Raw genomic sequence first — 22,215 nt, 5'->3', positions numbered from 1 at the left:
CAGTACATCAGGATCAACTGGTGGAGCATCTCTTCTGATATGTCCTACAAATTCCAAAAACAGGACACCGACATCCTGAGAATCAACAAGCTGTCTTGTTGATGTCTATGTGTGCACGTGCCTGCACACATATGCTGGTGTGACTATCCTTATGAGGACTGTCCTTAGAAATAATGATTTTTATACTGTACGAATTGTAGATTCTATCCCCTAACCCTAACTCTACCCATAAAACTAACCCTCACAAAAAACGTTCTGTATTTTTTAATTTTCAAAAAAACATCGTTTAGTATGTTTTTTAAGCAATTTGAATTATGGGGACACTAGAAATGTCCGCATAAATCACATTTATAGCATAATACCCTTGTAATTACCCATTTGTATCTTAAAAAAATGTCCTCGTAAACCACCCAAACCCGCCCACACACACGCACACACACATATGTTTGTCCAGATATAAAAATGGGGACATACCATAGACTTCTATTGTTTTTTTTATATATATATATATATATATATATATATATATATATATATATATATATATATATAAAGGGAACTATAATTACTATAGGCTTACCCTATCCCCCACCTAAACCTAACCCTAACAGAACATTTTTTGCGTTATTAGAATTTTAGCTTATGTATGGATCGTTTTTCCAAATGAGGACATCCATAAATGTCCCCAAAGGGAGGTTTTGTCCGATTTAGCTCACTTCTTGGGACAAATTTGTCCCCAAACAAAGGCTAAGTAAGTACACACACACACACACACACACACACACACACACACACACACACTATGACTGCTATTTGTTTGAATAAGTCCTGTATATCTCTAGTTTCCACATTCCTCCCAGAATTCCACTCAAAAGAAATCATGTGAATTAGCCTGTAACTTTAATTCATTGGTGTGTTATACCTGCGAAGGAAAGGTAAAGTACACACTTGTGTGTGTCCCAAAATTATACAAAGTTTTGTTGCTCATTTCAAATGAATTCTAATAAGTCCTCGGATCATTTTTTTTTTCTATGATGAAATAAAATAACATAAATGAAACACAGTTTGCATGTTTGTATTGTTTTTTTTTTTTTTTTTTTTTTTTGTCATAGTGGGTCTGACAGGCACTAAGTATGGCTGTGGACGAGGAGGATGTGGAGCCTGTACTGTGATGGTGTCCAGATATGACCCTCTCGAAGACACTGTGCTGTATCTTTGATCAAAAATAGTGGCAATAAACCTTAAAGTAACATAAGATGTCTCCAAATCAAAAAAGTTTACAAAAACGTAAAACTGTTAATTTTGTGTTTTCAACTGTACTTATTTGTTAAGAAAATGTCATTAATAAATCTGGTTTCATTGTTCTTAACCTGCTCCTCAGTCATTGGTCAGTTAATGCTTGTCTTCAGCCGATTTGTTCTTTGCACGGTGCAGCTGTGGTGACCGTCAAGGGCATTGGAAGCACCAAGACCAAACTACATCCAGTTCAGGTACTCGTTTCATCTGAAAACACAAACTACATATCAGATTTCAAAATTAGTACTGTGAATTGGCAGTTGACAACATTGCTGATTGTAGTCCGATTCCAAAGTAATTATGTTAGCTTGACAAAGGCTTGCTTTTTTTTTTTTTTTTTTTTTTAAATCCCTTTTTTTAAATCTCTTTCAAGCTGCATTCGCCAAACTTGGCACAGACATTCAGACTTTTCTGGAATAATGCTCTTTATTTGTTCTAACTGATCGGAATTATGGTTTTGGCTCAGCAGACAATCAAACATTCGAAAAAAATCCCATAGACTTACATTGACGGAATTTTCCAATATCCCGTAGACTTACATTGACTGGATGTTCTAGCTAACTAACTAACTATCTATCTATTTGACAACACATTGTCAAGCCAACATCAAAGTTTGTCTTGACAAACTTTACCTATCTAGATAGTTACTGAAATCTAATTACTTTTTCAATAAAAAAAGTAGTGTAACACATTACATTTTAAATTCAAGTTGTCAGAATGTGGTTACTGAATTTCAATTAAGTTAATTATTATTTTAAGTACATTACTTGGTTTACACATATTTCTAAAACAATATTACTTATGTAGAATACATTTAATACTTGAATTAAGTGCATTATGTATGTCTGTTTATGTGTCTGTGACAGCTGACAAGTCACAGACACATAAACTTACAACGACTGACTTACTAGTCAGTCGTTGTAAGTGAGAAACATGCACTTGAGTGCGACAGTGAACAAGGCGGAAATATAGACATTATTTTCGTAAAACTTATTTTATGTAAAAACAAGTGTTTTAGAAAGTTACTTAAAATTAAAGTAATATTCATGTGATTACTTTTTTCAGTGAAGTAATGAGTAGTGTAATCTAATTACAATTTTAGAGAATAAATTAGTAATTTGTAGTGGATTACTTTTTGAGAAACTTACCCAACACTGGTTGACAATAACTTGCATTATGAAACAAACAAAAACGCCTGTGTGTGTGTGTGTGTGTGTGTGTTTTGTTCTTCAGGAGCGCATAGCCAAGGCTCATGGTTCTCGGTGTGGTTTCTGTACTCCTGGAATGGTAATTTCCATGTACACATTACTAAGGAACAATCCACAGCCCACCATGGAGGACATTCGGGAGGCACTCGGGGGTAACACCTACACCACACACACATGATTACACTTAAATTCAAACACTTTAATATTCTGATTATATTTTATATCTCTTAAGGGAACCTGTGTCGCTGTACTGGCTACCGGCCGATCATTGATGGATTTAAAACATTCTGTGATGTAAGGACTTTCAACTATTACTACAAAGTAAAAGTCACTAAAATGTCCTAATTTTTGGTTGACTGTGCTTTTTAGTAATAAAAATCCAATCCAATTTTTTCAGGTTCCCACCTGTTGCCAAAATGGTGAGAAAAATGGACAGTGTTGCATGGTAAATGGCAATTCCCACAACCAAGAATCTGATGTAAGACCATATAATCAATAGAAAATCTCACAATTGCTTGAAAACATGATGAAATGTAACAGTTAATTTGCAAAAAATCCCAACGCAATAGCCTTGTCTTTTTGAGCACCAATTGTTACAAATAACAATTGTTATTAGTAGAAATCAGTTACTCATAGTTAATAACTCCTCTGCTATTGGCAGATATCTGGAGAATTTTTCAGCACGGATATATTCTTACCCCTGGATCCAACTCAGGATCTTATCTTTCCACCAGAACTACTGGTAAGTTAAATTATTTGTTAATGAACTCTTGTATTAAACGATAAAAGTACTACCATTTCAGGACACTGATTATTTTATCCACCTTGTTTCCATCAGCTCTTGGCAAAGAAAAAAGATGTTGGACAACTTTGTTTCCAAGGCGAAAAGGTCAAGTGGATTTCACCAACAGACCTGAAAGACTTAATCAAACTGAAAGCTGAATACCCCAATGCACCTCTGTTGGTTGGGAACACAACCCTAGGTTGGTTTCAGGAAGAAGTTCAAATGTTTTGAAATGGGCATTTATGGAAATGAGAAAAGGCATTATTGTAAAAGTGATGTCCTTGAAATAAATTAAAAGTATAACCTCTTGAGACCCGAGCGTTACTGCTGTGTGCATTTTCCATTTCCCTATTTGATTTGTAACTAGTAGCCCCTAAAAAACATGAAAATGTTTTGGAAACATGAAAATGTTTTTTTAGACCAAATAGTTTTCCTAAGAATTGATGTCCACATACGTGGACAGCATGATAAAGTTGTGAAATGTTTAATTATACCAAGCTATAGAAAGTCATATTTTTTTAAATCAAATTGTTATCATGTTTCCAGGAGTGTTGGTTATTCATGTTTTTGAGACGTTACAGACATTACATCAGAAATTTGCATAAATAATTCTGATTTAAAGTCATGGCCAGCAAGTTTTGCATGAACAATTCAGAATCTATGTACTGATTACCATTGTCCCATGTCTGCCAAACATCATCTGCAGCCTGAAACTGAACTTTTGACCAGATGTTTGGAGTGAATGCACTTGGCTGCATAGGAAAGTTATAGGATGCTCCCTTGCTCCCTAATGAAATAATAACTTAACCCCTAGTGTGCTGTCTGTCTGCACTGATCTCAGAACAGTTTGAAATGCAATTTATTTTCATCCTGACTCCACATAAAGCCTCTGAAAGCAACATTTTCCAGCTTTTGGATGCATCCATTAATTCTCAGTGTGATAATGCACAGTGAATATAGGATATTATAGGGAAAATGAGCCTATAGTCCATGTAAGTGGTCATTGTGCTTAACAGTGTGCCATAAATGTTTAAAATGGCATATTGGATGAAACTAGAGACTCTTTGACTCAAACAGGTTTCAATGTAAACACTTAATTAGGTTTCTTACCAGTCTCCCAAAGAGAAACTCGGCACCATGTTGTTTTTTCACATGACTCATTACGTCAAAAGTTTAACCCTTTAATGACAGCCAGGAGCCTCCTGAACTGAAATCAGTTAGTTTAAATGTAATTAAATTATGCATTGCATATAGGAAAGCCAAAACATAATGTCCACGCATGTGGACGCAGTGTCTCAGGAGAATAAGTAAAATTGAACAGCAAACAAACGAACCTATTAATCAGTTGTAAAAACCTTTCTTCTCTTACAGGACCAAAGATGAATCTAAAAGGAATGGTCCATCCTGTGGTCATCTATGGTGGAAACATTCAAGAACTTAGAGCTATCAAATGGAGAAACAATAGTAAATCAGAGAGCTGAAATAAAAATTAATGCCGCTTTCATAAAACTCTCTGAAACTGAAGTGGATGTTCTTTGTAGAAAAAAAAAATTGCCAATTCATATGCTTATTTAGTGAACATTGAAGTACAAATTAAAATTTAACAACATTGTGTTTTATCCAGGTGTGACTGTAGGGGCAGTGTGCAATCTGTCTGTTCTGAAGGACACCCTCCAACAGGGAATTGAGGAACTCAGACCCAAAAGAAGCAGGATTTACCAAGCCCTTGTTCAAATTCTAAAGTGCTTGTCTGGCAAACAGATTCGCAACATGGCTGTGAGTAACAAACATAAATCACAGTGAGGTAAAAATCGGATATCTAAGTTACAAGTAATATTTAATAGGTAGCTATAGTAGGTAAAACTTTTTTAATTCTTTGTAAATTAAATTTCATTATATCTCATTATATATATTATATATGAAATGCAACTAAAGCCCTTAACATGATGCATGCACACATTTTAGTATTATTTAATTATTTATAATACAATTATTTGTAGATTTGTTGCAATTTTCTTTCTTTGCCGTTCAAGACCATCGGTGGAAATATCATAAGCGCCAACCCCAAATATGACCTGAGCAGCATTCTCGCAGCAGTGGAGTGTACACTACACATTGTTTCCAATGGTATCACCATTGGCTTTATAAATACAAATGTTACATTATTTTTCTATAATTGCCTGTTAAATTCATGCAATACTCTGCCTAATATTGTTATTTAATATTACATGAAAAGACCCTGGAATGAGATTGAGATTTGTTAGTTTTTTTTTATTTTTTATGAGAATTTATTTATTTATTTATTTATTATTCAGATGGCACTCGAGAGATTTGTCTCAATGAGGAGTTTTTCACAGGCTTTGGTAAAACGGCTCTATGACCAGATGAGATTATCCTGGCTATTCACATTCCTCACTCAAAACCTGTGAGTAAACCAAATTAAATAGAGTAAATGAGTAAAGCTAACGCTAGATCCTACTCAACAATACAGGACATTTATGTCAAGTTTCAGTGAATAAACAGTGTTTGGAGCCATTTACAATGAAAACATTGTTACATGCAGTAGACAGTCTCATGCCGTTGCACTGCATTTTTTAGACAGCGTGTGAAATTTCTCGATACACCTGCGTTTTGTTCTATTAATTGCACTGTCTATTTTTTTTTTTTTTAGAGCTAGAATGCATTCGGTCTCAATTGCCAACATTTTTGCATCTACTTATGCTGTTTTTCTAATTGTTTTCTATGTAAACATAAACTAGATGGACGTCTTTGACCATTGCACAGTATCTCACAGTTTTTTAACATCTTGTGCAGGAGCACTGTTTTTTTAGAGCATGTGTTAAGTTAAAAGAACTTTTAAAAATGCATCTGCATTTTGTTCCATTTGTCACGCTGTGCTTAACATTTTTAATGCTAGAACGTGCTTTTGCATCCATCTGCATTACTGTTTTTTATTGTTTTTCTATGTATACATGAATTACATGGGCATCATGGGCGCCAGAGCATCTTTGACTGTTGCGCCACGTCTCTATATTTTTCAGCAGGAGCGCCATGTTTTTATAATTTGTCATTACATTTTTATAAAGGCATCTTAGGACACATGCATTCTATTCTATTCCTGCCTCATCTAGCTTTTTTAATGTAAGAACGCGTTCGGTCTGAACGCCCGTTGGACTTCTATATGCTAGTATTATATATACTATATTCTATATACTGGACTAGTATAATTTTATACTAGCTTGAGAGGCATTCCCTGCTGAAAAAAAAACAGCATTGCTGGTCACCAGCTTATGTTGTGTTTTGTATGTTGGTCCCCCAGCATGGGATGCTGGTGTGCTGGTGTCCCCACCGGGCTTCTTAACTAGCTTTACCAGCTTCACCTGAAAGACCATGCTGGTTAACCAATTTAACCAGTTAGGTTTGCTGGTGAAAGCATGGCTATGCTGGTCCACCGGCTTGACCAGCATCAAACGAGCACTAACCAGCACCAAGTTGGTCTTTATACCAGGGTTTTTACACTACAAATTCAGTTGCCATAAAAGCTAATTGCTTATTTCTTTTTTGCAGTGGGAGTTTGTGTCAACATTTCGCCAGGCGCTGCGCAGAGAGTTTGCCTTCTCCATAGTGAACACTGGCATGAGGGTGGCGTTCAGACATGACTCAAATGTGGTGGAACATCTTGATATTTTTTATGGGGGTGTGGGGCCCACTCTGGTGAAAGCCAGACACACCTGTACACAGGAAGGAATAATCATTTGAGGAGAGGCACAAGAGAGCTTTATAGTCTGGAGCCCCAAAACTTGCCATGGTTTAGAATGTCCAATGGGGTTTTCGATTTATGAGTAAAATAAGGTCTGTGGTTAACATTACTTGATAAGGCTTTACTGTTTTTTTCTTGCAACATTAATAACAAACAGTCATAATTCAAACATGAATTTTGAAACCACCAGTTTTTCACAAATGTAAATTGCCAACAAGTTGCTTAATAAGGACTACAACTTCCACAAGGATGCAAGTTTAGTGTACTTGAATCAGACAGCTGTTTTAGTCTTTGTTTAGCAATTAGAGCAACTAGCAACAAGCAGTTTCAAAATTCACATTTGAGGTATGACTGAGTGTAATTTATGTTAGAACAAACAAGAAAGTCTCTTTAAGTGATCTCTCTTCCAAAGTTTCTTCCAGGTCAACTGTGTGGGGCAGAACATTGTAGCCATTGTAGCCACAGACCTTATTTCACTCATAAATAACCCGCTATTCTAAAAATGAATTAGCAATTTTCGAGTGAACTCATGGCGAATTAGACTTACGGGGTGGCCTACAAATAGTCAAGACTGAACAGCTCTATTTATAATCCAAACACTTGATAGGGAAGACAATACACGGTATAACTTAAAAACCACACGTTTTTAAAATAGACCAACTATTGAAGAGTTACAAATTAGCGAGGTTTTAGCGCTTTATCTTTAATGGTCCATTATGTCCAGTTTGTGAACATTGGTTTCTCTCTGGCAGACCATGGGATGAGAAACTTTTGGCAGAGGGAACACAACTCTTAGAGGAAGAAATCTCCTTGCCCGCTACTTCCCCTGGTGGACAGGAGGAGTATCGCAAAGCTCTTGTCCTCAGCTTCTTTTTCAAGTTTTACATGCAGGTGCTGCTGGAGCTCAGAGAGAGGGTATGATCATGCTCATAAAATATGATTGGTGCATAAGGGGGGCAATTTATATTGAATTCCTGCTAATGACATGTATTAGCTTTTTTTAAGTGCTTTGATGTCCTGTATGTCACTACAGGAAGTTGGAGTGAGTAATTTGCCATTAGAGTATCTCAGTGCTCTAAAATCATTTAAAAATGAGGTACCACAAGGAAAATGTTCTTACCAGTTAAGCACAATTTCATTACACCAGAACTAACTCATTGATACCTTTTCAAGCTATCATTCAGTAAACTCTCACCAGTTTCCTTGGTAATGAAAATAAACTCTAATTATAAATCAAATTATAGCTTGTGTCAGAAGCTCAGTCTACTAGTGACCCGGTGGGACGTCCCAATGTACACCAGACCGCCCTTCAACAGGCAACAGGTGAAGCTGTATATTATGATGATATCCCCTCGGTTACTGGCGAACTCTTTTTGTCCATGGTAACCAGCACCAGAGCTCATGCAAAGATCATGTATGTGGAAGGAAATGGCATTCATTCATCTTTTATGAATAATACATTTGAAAACAAAATGAGTATCATATTTCACTTTGATTCACTTTAATTTTCAGAATCCCAACACAATCACACTTTTCACTATCAACGACATAAAAGACAACAACGCCTTATTCTAAATATTAAAAAATTATTAGTAACACAATGGATACATAAGCTTCAACATCCACACAGCTCTGTCCAATTTGCACCGTTGCATCAGGAATGGTAGGGTGATGTCTTTGCCAGGCTGGGTATCAAAGGCTGTTCTTCCATACTGCATGATGGAGCTGTAGTCGTATAGAGTGTTTTGACTGTTGATGTCCCAATTTGATTGGGGGGGGGTTTCTGGGGTGGGCATTAACGTTTAAGTGCCCTCCCCAGGAACGACAAGATCACCAATGATGAGAGTGCTCTTGTAGGCGGGAGCACCAATAACGAAGTCGCTGCAAAATTTGGCAATACAGGAGAGTGCCATGTAGGTTTAAAATTGCATGTGCGTAAATCATAGACATGCTAAGTACATAAAGTGGATTCACTTACAGAATTCACTACTCACTATGTAAGGAACCTCCACTATGTTGTTGGCATTTTTCTTCCAGAAACAGTTGTTGTTGAAGCAGAAGAGAGCATTTCTTGTTTGGCAAAACATCAGTCAATCAATAGTTCTACAGATCCTGTATTTAAAGAAAAACACAGTATATTAATTAAGTAACACAATGTATATAGATGTGGATTCTGAGTTTGACCACATATTAGAAGTATGTCCCAATTTTGTGATAGCCATTTTTGGCTTTAAAGGAATCAAGGTGCACATCAAATCTTTGCTGTGATGTCTACACTTTCTGTTGCGGTTTCAAACATGTCTTCAACCCTCTGCTCTTGGTAATGGAAACAGAAGTGTTTAAAATGACTCTTTGAGAAATTTTGATCATCAAAGTTGAGGGTGAGACTAGACAGGGTCTTACCATGAGAGGAGAAGCCTGGAGGATGCCAACCAACATCAGCAGCAGAATAGAAAAGGAGGCTCTTGAATCCATGTTGCCTCAGTGTGTAGAGATGATCAGACTGCGCTTGTGATGAGGTTTGGTGTCTGTGAGCTGTTGAACCTGGACTTTATATTCACCTGTGTAGGTGGTTCTACCAGGGGATTATGGGTAGGGTCATAGTGTCCAGAGTCTAAAGTGTGTAACTAAAGGGGGGATACACTGAACTGCCCTCTTAGTCCAAATCATTAAATAATCAAAGGGAGGAACCCAAGTTTATTTAGCTAATACACTGAAGTACAGTATATGAGTTTCATCATTTCTTCAATTCCATTGGGAATCCAAAATACCTTAAGTGCTCTCGGGAAATGTATACAAAAATACAGTGAATCCTCATTGATAAGGACTTTTTTTTTTTTTACCTCTTTACAATAAAATCAATGCAAAAAGAACAGAGTTGATGTTTGATATTACTGAATATATTGCTTTTATTGTTTAAGCAAGGCACTACTGTCACTGTTGCTCTGTCTATCATTTAGGGATTTTCCAAAAACCTCATTGGGAATATCCAATTTCTTCTTTATCCGCCAAGTTAAACTTTGGTGTTACTTGTCCTGCATAATTTTTTTGTTCACCAATGAATGAGGTGTCAAAACAACCAGATTAATAAGGAGAGGTTTTTTATGACTTTTATAAGTGATCCGGTGTATGATTTTTGCCTGGCTTGTGATGTTTTGCCTGATGGATGAAAAAAAACAGGTGAATGGACTTAACATTAAAAAAAGGAAGGCTCATATCTCTGGAACAGGAAATCATAGAGACCTGGGGGTGGCCTCTTTTCACTTGTGGAAAATGTAGTTACACCCTAGCAACTACTCAGAACACCATATCATAGCACCAGAACATAGTAGAGACATTGCGTGGGCTCTTTTGACTGAGTGCAATGTACTGAGACCCTTGGTAGGCCCAATGTGGCCCTTGAGGGTCCCTAGGGGTCCCAGCCATATCTTGGCCACAGAAAATTGTAGAGAAGTGGGGGGTAGGCTCGTTTGACATTGGACAGTGTACTGAGGCCCTTTGTGGGCTCCATGAAGCCCTCTGCGGCCCCAGCCATATCTCTGTACCAAATAATCTTAGAGACATGGAGGTGAGCTCTTTTGACCTAAGGAAGAATACTGAGGCCCTTGCACAAAGCTCCAAATGTTCCTTGATGTATACTATTTAAAACTGCACTACAATGCTCTCATTATCTTCATTTTATCTTTACACAAGCTCTATAGATGCATCAGGGGCTCTTGCTATGCCTGGAGTGGTCACCTTCATTTCTGCTAAGGATGTTCCTGGTCAGAATCGAAGACACTGGTTCAACAACCCAGAGGAGCTTTTTGCTGAGGAAGAGGTACAGTACCATGACAGTAAATTATTTTAGTGAATTATCTCTGATGTTGAGGTACATCTAATTCTGACCATAAACAATTGCTTTATTAGTTGCACAAAATGCTACACTGATGTTCTTTGCATTTCAGGTACATTGTAATGTTGTTTCTTATCTGTTTGTGGTTTCCAGGTCATCTGTGTGGGGCAGATTATTGGAGCCATTGTGTCCCAGACCAGAGAACAAGCCAAAAGAGCAGCAGAGCAGGTGGCCATTACTTATCAGGACATCCAACCTGTCTTCTTCACTATAGAGGTACATACAATATATATATATATATATATATTTTTTTTTTTTTTTTAGTAAGACATGACTTACATCAACAAGGATAAACATTCTACATTTTTTGCTCAATTTTGTTTTTTTTGTTTTTTTTTTCTTCTAAAGGAGGCCATTGAACATCAGTCATTTTTTGACCCCAAGAGAAAACTGGAAAGAGGAAATGTAGAGGAAGGCTTTGAGAAAGCAGACCACATACTGGAGGGTATGAACAAGTGAATCTGAATCTTTATTTTGAAACTGTTTTAAATCTGAAACTGATTCAAACTATTCAGAATCATATCAAAATCCAACTAATTTATGTACTGTATGTTTAGTACTTTTTACAATGTACAGAATCATTATGTCTATGATGTGTCACAGGTGAGATGTATATGGGTGGTCAAGAGCACTTTTACATGGAAACTCGGGGAGTGATTGCGATTCCTAAGGGAGATGCTGGAGAATTGGATCTCTGTGGCCAGTCAGCATGCAGCTTATACTCAGGTCTGTTTTCCTCTGTGAACATACATTGATGAATGTAATTCAATATAAAGACATCCATATTTTTAAATATAAAATATGCTTAATTTAATCATACCAATTGATTATACTTTCTCAGAGAGAAAATAAACTTAATTTGGAGTCTTAAAATAGTTCATAAAAGATAGAATTCATTACTTTTGCTTGATTATTACCATGATTTCCTTTTTTTAAACAGGAAGTGGTGGGCATCACTCTCGCACTTGACTCCAATAAGATCACATGTCATGTGAAGAGGCTGGGTGGGGCATTTGGTGGAAAAGTTATGAAGATTGCATCATTATCTGCCATTGCTGCTACGGCTGCTTACAAGTATGGAAAAATTAGATACATACCTTTGTCAAAGCAGCACTTTTTAAAATGCTATACCGTATATATATATATATATATATATATATATATATATATATATATATATTATATTATTTATTATTATTATTATTTACATTTTCTTTTTAATTTTCTTTTATTTATTTTTTCAATTTCATTTTGTTTTATTTCATATTAATTTTTTATTACATATTATTCTATAAGTATTTATTATTTTATGCATTACTTTGTATTAAGTATTATATTTAAGTGTTTTTATGAAATTTTATGAAAGTATGTTTTTAGATTTTTTTCATAGAAAGGAGGTTTTAACACAATGCTAAATTAATATATACTTCATACTGTATACTACATAGCACATTATTTATAAGATTTAGCTAACTGTGCACTAAAACATTCAGGACTGGCCATGCGGTGCGATGTGTACTAGATCGAGGAGATGACATGCTCATCACAAGTGGCAGACACCCTTTCCAGGGGAAGTATAAGGTACTGTGGCATCAAGGGAAATCGTTTTTTACCTTTCTGGACTACTGTGTGACCCCATGAAAGCTAATGCCCCACTTTTTTTTCACAGGTTGAATACAAGAATGATGGGACCATACTGGCTGCTGACATCACGTACTACAGCAATGGAGGATGCACTCTGGATGAATCCTCCTTTGTATGTTGATTTTTCAGTATGTTAATTACATATACTGTATGTGTATATATAGGCCTCTATATGTGATTGCGAACATCTCTGTGAACAGATCATGGAGAAAGCTCTCCTTCACATGGATAATGGCTATAAGATCCCTAACCTACGTGGGCATGGCCTTGTGTGCAAGACCTATTTGCCATCATATACAGCCTTCCGGGGCTTTGGTGGACCTCAGGGGCTGACCATCATCGAGAGCGTGTTACATGAAGTGGCCATCAAGTGTGCCTTGCCTGCACATCAGGTGGGACCTTTTCAGAATTAGAAGTTAAATAAACAGACAGGGGTGTTGTTGTAGAATAATAGTTCAAGATCTGGTAACCAAAAGGTTGCATGATCAGATCCATGAACTTTCATCATTGTGCTCATTAGAAAGCACAAATAATCTCAAATTGTTTCTTGGAGACTTTTAAAAAGTGTATGGTAAGTAAGTGAAAGTTGCTGCCAGTATATTTCAAACCTTGATGGATCTTTAGTTGGAACGGTTTTTAAAAGAGGATTCTTTGACAGGTAAGAGACATCAACATGTACAAGGACGAGAAATGCTACACCCACCACAAGCAGCTCGTTTCCCCTCGTGACATGGTGCGCTGTTGGACCGAGTGTCTCAAGAAATCTGACTACGACCAGCAGCTTCTCTATATCCAGCAGTTCAATGCCCACCATGGGGTTGAACTGCTGGATGGAATTTTAAATACTAAATAATTTACTATAAAATAAATTTAATATAAATATTTTATATTTTAATATAAAATGATATTTAAATATATTTAATATTTTAAACTTTTAATTTAACAAAAAAGTAATATAAATAAAATGTTTTACTGTAATTGTACAAATAAAATGTAATTTAAAAATTTATATTTTAAATAAAATGTAACAAATGATTTCATATTTTAAACTTTTGTTAATTTAACAAAAAAAAGTAATATTAAATGTTTTGTTTAATATTTTAAATATAAAATAATTTAAAGTAAAATACATCATAATATAAATATTATTTTTGTATCTTAAATATAAAATTGAATATGAATAAAATATTTTACTTAGTATTTTTAATATTTTACAAGATTTTAAATAATTTTTCATAAATATGAATTATTTAACTTTTTTCTATGCAACAACAACGCTTTATTCCATACCTGTCCAACATCTAGAGCAGGGTTTATACTCCGACCAACATCCATCACAATGTTGGTCCTAATGTTCTGTAAAAAATAATTTCACAGTCTTTAAATTGTGACATTTGAACTTTAAATCTACATACATATAATCCGAAAAAATGCCCATCTTATTGCTGAATTCAGGCCATTCACTTGACTGTGACAGCTCATGAATCTTTACTGATATGACACTTAATATTACAATGTTGTCCATAGACAAATTAAATTAATATAGATTTATGGATTTATTAAATTAGAACTAATGAGCACCTTGTGATCTCCTGTCAAGCAGTTGATTTCCACCTCTGAGCAGCAGGCCCCAAAAGTAAAGTAATAGTAAGCTGGTCCCTTGCTCTTCTCCCAGTCAACACTGGTGTGGGGGACCCTGGTATAAACATTCAAATTAAATTTATTCCAAACATTTGTACATTTAATGTAGGAAACAATGAATAAAATACTTGAAAATTTAATTTCACTAATTAAAATTAAGTACAGCCACTTAGAGTTACACTGAATGCCTTGTTTAGTGGCTGTAGAAAAGGTCTGGGACTCTGTCGCCATATGACCAAAGAGCTGCCTACAAAATTTTAAAGCCGCAGATCAGCAAAACATGTTTAGTGAATGGCCCCTAAAGCTGGTGTCATAAATATTTTTATTAAAGGCTACATTATACAACCACAAGCTCAAATACATACATGAAGAAACCTGTTGAGGACAAACTGATCTTCTGACAGTACGCTTCCACCACCTGAAAACATAAAAGTAGTTATTCTTATCCGGTTGTCCACTGTAACATCTAAACCACTGAGCGTCTTAAAGTCACTTGCTATTATACGAGTGGCTGGATGTGACTATTACTGACCAGCTGTTGCCAGGTGTGTTGGGGATGTTTCTTAATCAGAGGTTCCAGATGTATCATGAGTTTCTCACAAGCATTCTACATGCAAAATAATGCCAATTTATTAAACATATGCTATATTTACATTAAAGCCTTTTTGTAATACTTGTAAATGGATGGCTGTATACCTTGACTGCCATTCCAACAGCATCTGTGCCAAAGGACGCAGCAGATGGTGCAGCATTGGGTACGTTTCCTGTGCAGGTTTCCTTTATGTGGATTGACATTGGAATCTTCAGAATGCGACTGGTGATCTGCATTAAAGAGCAAATGAACTTCCCCTGCTGTCACTCACTCGACGTTGAATTTGCATGCCACTCCCCCGGACATACGGGTATAAAAGGACCTGGCTCGCAACCACTCATTCAGATTTTTTCTTTGGAGCTGAGCGGTTGTACTATTAGTGAGCTGAATACTACTGCTGTTCCATTCATCTCTCGCTCACGTCGCATGTCGCAACTCGCCCGCCGTCTCCTATGGAGTCAGCGGCGACTGAGGTCGCTGCGGGCCACTCACATCCCGGGCAACCTCAACACCACAGTGGACGTGCTGTCGCAGCAGGTGACGCTCAGGGGAGAGTGGAGACTCCACCCCCAGGTGGTCCAGCTGATTTGGAGTCAGTTCGGCAAAGCACAAGAAGACCTATTTGCCCCCCGAGAAACCTCCCACTGCCCGCTCTGGTATTCTCCGACGGGGGCCCCCCTCGGCCCAGATGTGCTGGCACACAGTTGGCCCCGAGGGCTGCACAAGTATGCATTCGCCCAGTGAGCCTACTTGCACAGACCCTGTGCAAGGTCAGGGAGGACGAGGAGCAGGTCACCCTCGTGGCCCTGTATTGGCCCACCCAGATTTGGTTCTCAGACCTCACACTCCTCACAACAGCCCCTCCCTGGTGAATTCCCCTGAGGAAGGACCTTCTTTCTCAGGGACGGGGCACCATCTGGCACCCACCCCCAGACCTCTGGAACCTCCATGTCTGGCCCTTGGACGGGACGCGGAACCCCCAAGTGGCCTAAAACCAGCAGTGGTAGACACGATCACTCAGGCCAGAGCTCCCTCCATGAGGCAGCTTTATACCCTGAAGTGGCGTCGGTTTGCGAATTGGTGTTCTTCCTGAGCTGAAGACCCTCAGAGATGCTCAGTTGGGTCAGTGCTTTCCTTCCTGCAGGAGAGGCTGGAGGAACGGCTGTCCCCCTCCACCGTGAAGGTGTATGTGGCCGCCATAGCGGCACACCATGATACAGTGGACGGTAAGTCCTTAGGGAAGCACGACCTGATCATCAGATTCCTGAGAGGCGCCCGGAGGCTGAATCCTCCTAGGCCATGCCTGTTACCCTCAAGGGATCTCTCCTTGGTCCTCCTGGGCCTTCGCGGAGCACCCTGTGAGCCGCTAGAGTCTGTCGAGTTGAAAGCCCTCTCCTTGAAGATGGCCCTTCTGATTGCACTCACCTCCATCAAGAGGGTCGGGGAACTGCAAGCATTCTCTATCAGCGATACCTGCCTCAAGTTCGGTCCGGGTGACTCTCACGTAATCCTGAGACCCTGGCCGGGCTGTGTCCAAGGTTCCCACAACCCCCTTCAGGGAACAGGTTGTGAACCTGCAAGTGCTGCCCCAGGAGGAGGCAGACCCAGCCCTGTCGTTTCTGTGTCCGGTGCATACTTTGCACACATCGCACACAGAGCTTTAGACGCTCTGAGCAGCTCTTTGTCTGCATTGGCAGACAGCGAAAGGGAACGCTATCTCCAAACAGAAGCTTGCCCACTGGATCGTGGATGCCATCGCTATGACATACCAGGCCCAGGCCGTGCCCGCCCCTTCGGGAATACGAGCACACTCCACAAGGAGTCTGGCATCCTCATGGGCACTGGCCCATGGCACCACTCTAGCAGACATCTGCAGGGCAGCGGGCTGGGTGACACCCAATACCTTCGAGATTTTACAATCTCCGGGTTGAGCCGGTTTCGTCCCATGTTCTGTTAGGTACGAACAGGTAAGTTCGGGAATACGGACAGCTGGCCGGGTATATCGCTTGCGTATAGCGCCTTTCCCCTCCAAACAGGTGAAGATGTGCGCTTCTTTTCCCATGCGAGTTCACGAACCCATGAACCCTGGATGTCCTTCCTCCCTAGCCCTGTGGCTCGTGAATTCAGCAGAGGATTTCACAGCCGGAACCAGTACGTGTGCTAATAAGCCCTTACTGAGGTAGGTGCTCCACAGGTGCCGGTTACTCCGATAACCCCCCTGTGATATATACCTGCGTCTCCCTTCGACAGAGCCCTCTCTGTCCCGGTCGAGTGTTTGTAGTGCTCCTCACCTTTCAGGCAGAACCTACCACCGCGCCTCTTCCATGGGCTCTGAGCCCACATGACGTGCTTGCCACATGTTACTTCTCCTCTGGGCATGATGTGGTCACCGCGGGGTCTTTTCCCCCTGAAAGAATAGGATAGGAAAAGAACACCTTCCCCGGCACATATAGAGCGTTAAAATGACCCCAGCCGAATAACACGGCCTGCTTCCATACTAGATACCAGGGATGTTGGGAACTATATGATGTTTTTTGGGGCGTTGGGGGAGGCTACGTGCAGACCGGTGCACCTGCTACTTCGCACACAGCAGCTTGCTTGCACCTGCACCTGCACCGGCAGTCCACATAACATGGTTCAGCTAGTTGTGGCATTTCATATAGGGACCCCTAGTGTCACTACATCGACACGACGTCGAGTGAGTGACAGAAGGGGAATGTCTCGGTTACTGTCGTAACCTCCGTTCCCTGATGGAGGGAACGAGACATTGTGTCCCCCCTGCCACAACGCTGTACTACCCGCTGAAATGGCCAGGACCCTGTCTCAGCTCCTCAGCAAAAAACCTGAATGAGTGGTTGTGAGCCAGCTCCTTTTATACCCGTATGTCCGGAAGAGTGGCATGCAAATTCCACTCGTCAATTCACATTGGCCTTTTCTCAAAGATCTGAGGTGTTCGGGGCTCTCGAGCGACCCCTAGTGTCACTACATCGACACAAAGTCTCGTTCCCTCCATCAGGTAACGGAGGTTACGACAGTAACCGAGACGATTTTGTTCAAGTTTGTAAGTTCTAAAAGTTTTCTGCAAAATCTATATTTAGGCCCATAGTTCGATATTGAGATTCATGGTGTATCTTGTCACCTGTATGGCTTTGGTGTTGATGCCCTGACCCATCTCTGTTCCTCCGTGGGAGATCAGAACCGATCCATCTTTGTAGATGTTCACCAGTGCTGCACCCTGACCAGAACATAGTCAGAAACACTAGTCAGTGGAATGATAAATTGTGTAAAGTGTTGCTGAAACATTAAAGAAAGATGAGAACTGTTAAGAAAATGGTCCTAGACTGCACATTCTTCTCAGGAGTATTGACTAATACCAAATGAAAACATTTTAAGCGACTTGAATCTTCAAACCAAATTGTGAGCGCTAGGCCAACGCATTGCCAACGCACAGTCGATTTAAATGTCCATAACCTGAATTCTTGTGTTACTGCGGTGAAAACAAACCTCAATACTGAAGGGGGCGATAGTGTTACCTTCACAAGTCTGTGCCATTGAACTGGATGTGTTATTATTCAGGTGAGTTGCTAGAAATATATTGACTTTAGCATACTTGCCCAGCAATATTCTCTTCAGCCTGTTGCTTCGCCTTGACAGTAGTTGGCTAGAAAGAAAATACTCACCATAGAAGTTCACATTAATGCCCACTATAGTGCCCCTTGCTGCAACATTGAATTGCGGCTTGACACATTTTGGAACGCAACCACGCACGAAATTTGACCTCATGTAGTTAGAAGCACCTACGTTCACGTAATTGCACAGAGTATGTTTCAGCCTTAAATTTTTGCCCACCTGGTTGTAGAAGCCCTTGGAGAATCCAATTCCAAACTTCAATGGGACAATGGAGATCCCCCTCTTCTTCCAGGTTGTTGACCAGGGGTCCCTCTCAGTATAAAATCCCATCTCTGTGTGACATCCCACCCCAACTTAATGTCCATCTGCTAACCAACGCAGACAATCCTCACGCCATCTACTCCTCAAAGGTAACACAAACAAAACACTGAATGACTATTTTAAAGACATGCCGATAAAATAAGTTTAGAGGGTTGCATGGAATGACAGCTGAATCAAAGCAGTCTAAGCACAATATTTGTGGTAAATAACCAATAATGTTTACCTTTCTGTGAAATTACAAAATGAACACATGTGTCTAGAATTCTTTGATTTTTAAACTCTACAGGTCAGGCAGTTCTGTGCAGATTTCTAAAGCTGGAGCTTGATTTGTCTATAACACTTTACAATAAGGTTGTTTTCGTTTTGTTTGTAGGATCAGGTCAATAGGGCTTTTTGTTTTTTAGGGTATCGGGGAGCCCCCTGTGTTCTTCGGCTGCACTGTATTCTTCGCCATTAAAGGAGCGATTGCAGCCGCAAAGAGAGAGAGAGAGGCCTGAGCGATAGTTTCTCTCTCTCTTCTCCCGCCACCGCGGAAAAGATACGCATGGCCTGTGAAGACTGCTTCACCAGCATGGTAGGAAAAAAGTAAAACTTTAGAATTATCAATTAATTAAAATAAAAAAATAAATGTAAAACATGACATAAATCATGAAATTTGCTTTTAAAGACTTCAGAATTATGTATTAATGTTAATTAAAATAAAAAACAAATACATACAAAACATGAAATTTAAAACATGAAAAAACATGAAATTTGCTTTTAAAGACTTCAGAATTATGTATTAAATTAAAATAAATAAATACAAAATTATATGCGCACTGGTGTCCAAAAGTTTGGAATAATGTATAGATTTTGCTCTTATGGAAAGAAATTGGTACTTTTATTCACCAAAGTGGCATTCAACTGATCACAATGTATAGTCAGGACATTAATAACATAAAAAATTGGGGAAGCTCAACGAGTATTGACGCTGACTACCACCCCTGGAGTCGTGTGTTCAAATCCAGGGTGTGCTGAGTGACTCCAGCCAGGTCTCCTAAGCAACCAAATTGGTCTGGTTGCTAGGGAGGGTAGAGTCACATGGGGTAAACTCCTCATGGTCGCTATGTGTGGTTCTCGCTCTCGGTGGGGCACGTGGCGAGTTGTGCGTGGATGCTGTGGAGAATAGCGTGGGCCTCCACATGCGCTATGTCTCCGCGCTAACACGCTCAACACGCCATGTGATAAGATGCACGGATTGATGGTCTCAGACATGGAGGCAACTGAGATTTGTCCTCCGCCACCTGGATTGAGACGAGTCACTATGCCACCATGAGGACTTAGAGCGCACTGGGAATTGGGCAAAAAAGGCAAGAAAAAAAAACACTTTGCATTCTAGCTGTCAGCTTGTCCAGATACTCAGGTGACATTTCACCCCACGCTTCCTGTAGCACTTGCCATAGATGTGGCTGTCTTGTCGGGCACTTCTCACGCACCTTACAGTCTAGCTGATCCCACAAAATCTCAATGGGGTTAAGATCCATAACACTCTTTTCCAATTATCTTTGTCCAATGTCTGTTTCTTTGCCCACTCTAAACTTTTGTTTTTGTTTTTTCTGTTTCAAAAGTGGCTTTTTCTTTGCAATTCTTCCCATAAGGCCTGCACCCCTGAGTCTTCCCTTTACTGTTGTACTTGAAACTGGTGTTGAGCAGGTAGAATTCAATGAAGCTGTCAGCTGAGGACATGTGAGGCGTCTATTTCTCAAACTAGAGACTCTGATGTACTTATCTTCTTGTTTAGTTGCCTTCCACATCTCTTTCTGTCCTTGTTAGAGCCGGTTGTCCTTTGTCTTTGAAGACTGTAGTGTACACCTTTGTATGAAATCTTCAGTTTTTTGGCAATTTCAAGCATTGTATAGCCTTCATTCCTCTAAACAATTATTGACTGATGAGTTTCTAGAAAAAAAAACTGTTTCTTTTTTGCCATTTTTTACCTAATATTGAACTTAAGACATGCCAGTCCATTGTATACTGTGGCAACTCAAAAACAAACACAAAGACAATGTTAAGCTTCATTTAACAAACCAAATAGCTTTCAGCAGTGTTTGATATAATGGCAAGTGATTTTATAGTACCAAATTAGCAATTTATCATGATTGCTGGGAAATTGGCCTGTCTAGATTTGATAAAAAAATGACTTTTTTCAAATAGTGATGGTGCTGTTTTTTTACATACAGTAATGTCCTGACTATACGTTGTGATCAGCTGAATGCCACTTTGTTGAATTTTTGGCCGCCAGTGTGTGTGATATACACAGTGCTGTGCAAAGTTTTAGGCACTTGCCATAAATAGTTTTCATTTATCAAAAGTTCAGTAAACAAAAAAAAAAAAAAAAAAAAAAAAAGTTAAATCAATATTCAGTGTGACCACCTTTACCTTCAAAATAGCACCAATTTTCCTAGGTTCACCTGGATACAGTTTTACTTGGTTGTTGGCAGATAGGATGTTCCAAGCTTCTTGGAGAATTTGCCACAATTCTTCTATTTCGTCTCAATTGCTTCTGTCTCTTCATGTAATCCCAGACTGACTCGATGTTCAGTGGGGGGCTCTGTGGGGACCATGTCATCTGTTGCAGGGATCCCTGTTCTTCTATTCTATTCTATTTGCAAAATAAATGTTTGGGAGTCTAAAATTTATATTTCCTATTGACACACTAAAGTTGAAAATATAAATAACCATCTTAAGACAAATGTTTTTGTGAAGCATCTTATGTGCATCTTAAGACTTTTGCACAGTACTGTGTGTGTGTATATATATATATATATAAACTTCACAAATGATGTATTAACACTATGTTTTTCTTTTGTTTTTGTTTTTTTGTTTTTTTTCGCCGTTTGACCATAATGTTTCATTTCATAATTTCAATGTCACTTTTTTAACAGGTGCCACAAGATAAAAAAGTAAAATCCAAGCCCTGGTCCATCAAAGTGTGAAGATCTACAAAATACTTCTTCAATACCTCACCTAAACCAACTGTTACTTCCTTTTTATTGCCTCTTGTTAGAGACTTTGACCTCATAATTTTACAATGGCTATCATTTGGCCTAGATACACATATGTGACAAGCACCATGTGTTTGCAAGTTTTAAGCTCCTACTCACAGAAAGTAGATCAGCAATTCAGCAGATTTTTCAAAAGCCAAATCACCCAATATATCTTATAATGTTATTACAGGTAAAGTGGGACAACTGGTTATTAGATAGTGTCTTTAATTTTTTTAGGAATCTATGATAAATGAGAACAGTAGTCAAAGAATATTTGTAGATCCACTGATCATATTTTTCATCAATTTTTAGAACTGTAGTTTTAGTTTTATACATTTTTAGAACTTGGCAATTGTGAAGCAGTAGAACTCATTTAGAATTATAATCAAGCAGAATGTAACAGTAGTAATCAACAGTAGAA

The 22,215-nt window shown here is 38.8% G+C and overlaps 1 pseudogene; it reads left to right on the top strand.

Moving 5' to 3' along the window:
• Positions 1–919: 919 nt before the first annotated feature.
• On the top strand, positions 920–21,743 carry LOC127438063 (aldehyde oxidase 1-like; annotated as a pseudogene).
• The last annotated feature ends 472 nt before the right edge of the window (positions 21,744–22,215 follow it).

This window comes from Myxocyprinus asiaticus, chromosome 49 (assembly GCF_019703515.2).
Source record: "Myxocyprinus asiaticus isolate MX2 ecotype Aquarium Trade chromosome 49, UBuf_Myxa_2, whole genome shotgun sequence".
NCBI classification, from domain to species: domain Eukaryota; kingdom Metazoa; phylum Chordata; class Actinopteri; order Cypriniformes; family Catostomidae; genus Myxocyprinus; species Myxocyprinus asiaticus.
The sequence above is the reverse complement of the archived record's forward strand: the minus strand, read 5'-3'. Positions and strand labels throughout refer to the sequence as shown.